Below are 6,000 nucleotides of genomic sequence, written 5' to 3' on the forward strand. Positions count from 1 at the left end.
CCCTGGATTTGAATGCAAAGCCTTATTTTGGATTGGCACGGCAGCAGGACAGCAGCCCAGGGCAGGGGTCACTGTATTTTGCAGTGCCTGAAGTTGTGTTAGAGGCCCTACTGTTTATTTGGAGCATGTACCCAGGCTCAGCATTGAGGATTTCAGGCTATGACCTGCTAAGCCTGGGAACATGCTGGGAAACCCAAGGACTGTCTCTGCCTGCAGGAGATGCACCCGCAGCCCCTCCTGGGACAGCTCCAGATGTGCTGGCTGCTTCAGTCTGAATTAGGACTGTTTTTAAGGCACGTCTGGAGATGTGAGCTCAAACCTAGCAATGCCAGGCCAGTCCATTAGCTCCCATTTCACCATTCACTGTGTTTTCTGGGAATCTGAATTTCCCTCAGCCTGGCTGGAAAAACCAGCAGCTCTGCTGAGCTCTCTGGGTTCTCTGGGGCTATTCAGGCTGCATTTAGGTTTTCTAGGAAACCTGGAACAGCCCCACTGACCCACATCTTGGGCCCAGACGATAAAAAATAGTTTCATAACAACATCTAAGCTGCTCTACAGTGATTTAGTAAACAGTAAATTTGTTTTGGGATTTCATCCCAGTCTTAAGACTGCTTCATTTTCCTCAATAAAGACTATTACGTGACTGGTTTTAGCCTTATGAATCCTATTCCCAACACTCAACCTTTATTTATTATTTGTAAGGGGCATATATCATCCTGCCTTATAACTGTAAATACTCTACTTACAGAGAGCACAGCACATCCTCATTGTTTGAAATCTAAGCTGTGATGTTTTACATAAATTGGTTTCCTTTCCAAGTTGAAAGGTCTGCAAGATAAAACCCGTGAGGATCCTGACGTTGTGAACCTCAGCCTGAGCTCAGCCTGCACCCCAGCCCACCCGAGGGATCCCCTCCCAGCTTGGCTGGTTGCTGTGTCAACACCCAGAGACAAATAATCATCAGGGAAGGGAAAAAAAAAAGCCCTCCTTGAAAGTAGGAGGTTGCAGAGCCTGACTGCAGCTGGGGAATGAGGAAAGGAAGGATATTCTTGGGAAAAAAAATGATTGTGTTGACTTCCATGATGGGTCAGAAGGCTGCAAAGAATTTATTTATAGGGTTGTGGTGTGTGGATTAATTGAGCAGGGGCAAAGTGAGAGGGGTGCATCACCTGCAGGCATGTAAAATAGTCAAGTCAAATGATGTGAAGGGGCAGTTTGGCAAAACAAAGGCAATGGAGCAGCTTGAAATGGCACCTGCAGCCTGTCTAAGTGGTCAAATAAGCAAAAAGACTCACTGGGCAGTTTCTGTGCCAGCACAACTTTGCATCATGAGAATCACCTGCTGCCTCAGTCTGCAAACCCTTCTCTGCAGGCATCACCAGGCAAAGACCCCATGCCAGTACTGCAGCTTTGGAAGATAAATTTGTTTTTATTTGCTTCATTTCCAGTAGAATGAAGCACTGGATTCTGCTGGCAGGCCCCGAGGAGGCTGATTTATTTTTCACTAGTTCAACATTAGCCCAGTGATGAGACATCTTTTCAAAAGGAGAAGTTTGGGAGCTGTAACTTTCAGAAGAAAGTGAGAACGAAGCACTTTGCGGTTTGTTTGGTTTTTTAATGGTTTCTGTCCCCTCACTGGAGTCCTCCTGGCTGCTCAACTCAAATTGACGGGCATTATTAATCCAGGCAAAGGTGCAGCTGAACTATTAATTCATGTAAAGTAGGAGACCAGAAAGCAGTGATGATAAAATGGGATTTTTACAGACCTAATTGATCTAATTGGATTTGTGGTGAAGATGGCCAACACAGGGATGTGAATGTCTTCCCTCAAGCCCTACCCCAGCAACAGTCCAGCTCCCAAACCCAGGAGAAAGGCTCCTGTTGCCCCCAGTGAACATTTCCTCTCCCAGTAGTTCCAATCCCAATCCCCACTGGAGCTGCTTTGCTTCGTTCCGTCCTCACCCGCTCCCCAAAGGGCTTGGGAAACACCATCCAACACCATCCACAGCCCTCTCTGGCCAAGGAGTTAACCTCACTGCCCCAACCCAGCAGGAAGAGGCTTCACCATCAGCAGATCCATGGCATCAGTGGGTCACCAGGCTGGTGTCCCACACCAGAGCAAGAGCAGCCAGGGCTGCAACGCCCCATGCAGGGCACCACCAAAGCCCCACGGGGAGGAGGTGGCCCCAACCAGGTCCCCTAAGCCACTACCAGCCACATGTTTTGTTTGGAGTCCAAAAAGGGGTCCTTTCCCCACACACACACACAGTTTTCTTTCCTTTTTTACACGGAGGAGAGTCCTGCTGGGCTCACACAGATGGAAAGGAGAAGGGGTGAGAGAGATGCTTCTCCAGTGATGTCATCAGCGCTGAGGAAATTCTCTGACCAAAAGTTAAGACCAACAGAACAATTTGTGCTGCATCCTTTAAATGCCAGATCTCCATTTGCTTGCAGCACTAGAGGAACAATCAGGGCACTTAATAGCCAGCTGCTAAGTCATCAGGTATAAATATTTACAGAGAACTATTGCAACATGGACATTCCTCCAGATGCAAGAGGATCCCAGTCGTTTCGTGGCATTTTCACCTTATACAAAAGAATCCCATTTTAGACACACTCTGCCTCATCAGCCATAAAACTACAAAAATAGCATTTTATGGCAAACACACACACACGCACCCGCTCCTTAGTTGCTCTTCCCTCTCTTCTCCTCTTACAGTAATTGTCAACTATCTCTGTCTTTGTGAACTCAAGATATTGGAGAGCAAACTCCATCTGAAAGGGGCAGCAGCCGTGGCCTGTGGAGGAGAGGTAGTTGCTGAGAGTGATACAAAGGGATTACATGAAGAGTAATGGGGTGGAATTAAGCAAAAGGAAATCCCTCTCTTATGGTAAAGCCAATCCAAGCTTGTCCCAGCCCCTCAGGATTGCAACTTTATTACTGAAGAGACCTAGTACTTTACAAATCACAGAGTTGGTAGAAGGGGCAGAGGACCCAAGGAGTGACTTTTGTCACAGTCCAAATACAGTGGAGACTTTCAGGCAGTAAAAAATAGACCTCCAGCACATTTTGTGCATTTGCTTCCTTTCCTCACTGCTCTCACTAAAACCTTGTGTCCCTTTTTCTTCACCATCATCACCTTTTTCCTTATTCCACCAGGAGCCCAGATACAAATACTCATTCAATATCAGATTGTGCCCTGGGATTACAGCAGGAGCCCAGATCTTTAAGAGCATTCCCTCTGTGTGTGTGTGACATACAACTGGTGGCAAAGTAACTTCAAGGAGGAGTTTTTTCTTGGTGGGGAAAAATGTTCTTGGCAGCAGGTGATGCTTCAAGCTGGTGAGACTGACCATAGCCAACCAAGGCTTGGGACCTTTCCCAATTGCATTAGTTTTTTCTCCCTAGACATCTATTTTCACCCAATTTGTAGGACCTTGGTTATCTCTGGAGCTCCTGTGTGGTTATCAGGCTTGGTCAAAACGGGCTTAGAAGTGGAAGGTGCCCACCCCACCTCCCTGGGGAGCCAGGCTCAGCCTGCAGCAAGAGGTGAGACAACTCAGGAGGCAGCACCTCACTTCACTGCTGGGACCTAACACAGGGCATGTCCCAGTTTAAACCCAACCACTTTTCTAGTTTCCTGGGGCCACCCTGCTCTCCTTCCCCACACACTGACCCTGTTCCCCCCCTCCACCAGCTGCTCATGCTCCCATTTCCATGGGCGAGCCCAACTGGCCATTTCTGCCGGAACAGGGACGTTTTCTCCTTCTGTCCATTCAGAAACACCCCCCCAGCCTCAGTGTGAAATGATTTCAAGGCAGCTCAGGCTGGAGCCAAGATCCAGGAACTGTGGCAAGTTTTCAATGAAAATCCTATCAGTGGCTTTACAAAAAAGAAGAATAAAAGGTGCCGATTTGGTGCTGGAAAGGGAACAGAAGTAAAGTTGCAGCGAGCCTGGCTGCCTCCCCTTACTGATTCCAGACGCCAGGCCAGGCAGGATCTGGCTATTTTCACTATCGTGTTATCACTCTGCAATATGTCAGCAAATTCTTGTACAAACATGAGTTTTTTTCAAAGCCACGTTTTATCACTTCTTTTACATAATCATGAATGATAGTGAATCTAATCGGAATTGGAGGAGGCACAAGAACAACCAAGCCCAGGCAGCAGCACGAGGGAGCACATCCCTCCTTTTATTTTTAGGGCCAGGCAGCACTTTATAACCAAGTCCCTCTGATGTTGAAACACGTGAGAGGTTTGAGAGCAAACCAAGCTCAAATCAAGCAGCAAATCCTCCCTGCCCTGTGCAGGGAGGTCAATAAGCAGCCTTGGCACGATGCTGTGAGGGGTGGTGGCTTTTTGCAGCACGTTGGAGGGCACTGGAGGAGTTGGCACTGGTGTCACACACTGTCACCAAGGCAGGGATAGTGCTCATGGGGCCTGGGGACAGTTCTTAAACCAGCATCCTGCTGTGGACAAGTCCTTCAGGATTCCCACCTTATAAACCCATTCCCACCACCCAATGCTTCATTAGCATTTAAGTTATTCTCTTTTTTAATTTACTTATTTTATTTGAGAATTCCCTGAATTTATTTTACCTTTCTGGTTTACTTAAAGAACAGTATTTTCACTCAGAATGGCCTCCCATTCCATCTTTCTTTTTTTGCTGCCTTGCTTGGGGAGAGGACAGAGAGGTAAAAGCTGCAAGTTTGCTTGGTTTCTGAGGGAGCTGCCACTTCATGGGTGCCAAAAGGCAAACCTATTGCATGCCAGAAATGTACATTTTCTCTTAAAAACTAAATGTTGAAGACAACCCAAGCTCTTTGAGGCTAGATTCACCAAATACAATGCAGCACCCCTGCTCTGTTGAAGGGATGACTCCAACAGGTTTGAACCTCGTGTTTGATTGCCCAGCTATTATTTCTGAGCCCAGCCCTTGACATCCATGATCTTCTCTGCCTAAATTTCCTACCTGTAGGGACAGCTTCCCTACTTCAGAGGGATGACACCTTGCCAGGAGTGAAGCCTAAACAAGCCCTTGGGAATCTGCTTTCTGCCGTGTCCACCGTGTTGACAGGATGGGAATAAACCTCATGCAGATTCCCAGTGACCACAGTGGGCATTTTCCTTCACCAGGGATGTGAGTTTTCTGGCAAAATCATTCTGACAAAACAGTTCTGACAGAATCGTTCTGAAAAGCAGCACTTTGGCAAACACAAACCTCTCCCAGCTGTCAAAATGAACCCCTCTCTTAATTTTTCCAGGCTCTCCCCCAGCCCTTGGAGCTGAGCAAGGCTCTTTGGAGGGGGAATAGGTTTCATGCTGTCACACTTGAGGGGTAACTGAGATTTTCAAGTGCTTGATCTGACTTAATCTTTTGAAAATGTGTCCCAATTACATGAGGAGGAAAGCCCTGTCCATCCCTGCCCTCTCACCAAATGGGGAGATTCTTCAGAGCAAGGCCTGCATACCAGAGGTAATAACCTCCAATACCTTAAGTCAAAAAGCCAAGGAAAACTCACTAGGTAATGCATTTGGGATTAAGCTTAAATAGGCTCCCGTCACTAATAATGCATCTGCTGGAGATGGGGAGATTTGGGAGGACTAAGGCAGGCATTGAGGGATGGAGGTCTTGCACAGCTCACCAAACAAAGCCAGGAGGGGAGGCAGCATCAGGGCTGGAAGGAGAACACCCCAAGCCCTCCAGATCCAGGGCAGCCCACCCCTGCCCCCTCCTTGATTCCCACCCCAGCTTTGCAGGAGGGTAGAAAGGGGAGGGGGGGGGAAGAAAGAAGCTGGACTGGGTCCATTTTTAACTGGCTGGATGTGTCTGGGATGTAGACAGATGCTGTTTAGACAGGCTGGTTAGGTGGGTGGCCGGGTAAGGAGACCATGGCTGTACAGTTTATAGAAGGCTCCCAGCATAAATGAACTGTTGAAGACCATTGGAAGCCTCAGTGAAATCACAACATGCAGAAACACGGGGGAGGGAGGGGGGG

The sequence above is a fragment of the Chaetura pelagica genome, unplaced genomic scaffold (assembly GCF_000747805.2).
Source record: "Chaetura pelagica isolate M959 unplaced genomic scaffold, ChaPel_1.0 scaffold139, whole genome shotgun sequence".
NCBI lineage: Eukaryota > Metazoa > Chordata > Aves > Apodiformes > Apodidae > Chaetura > Chaetura pelagica.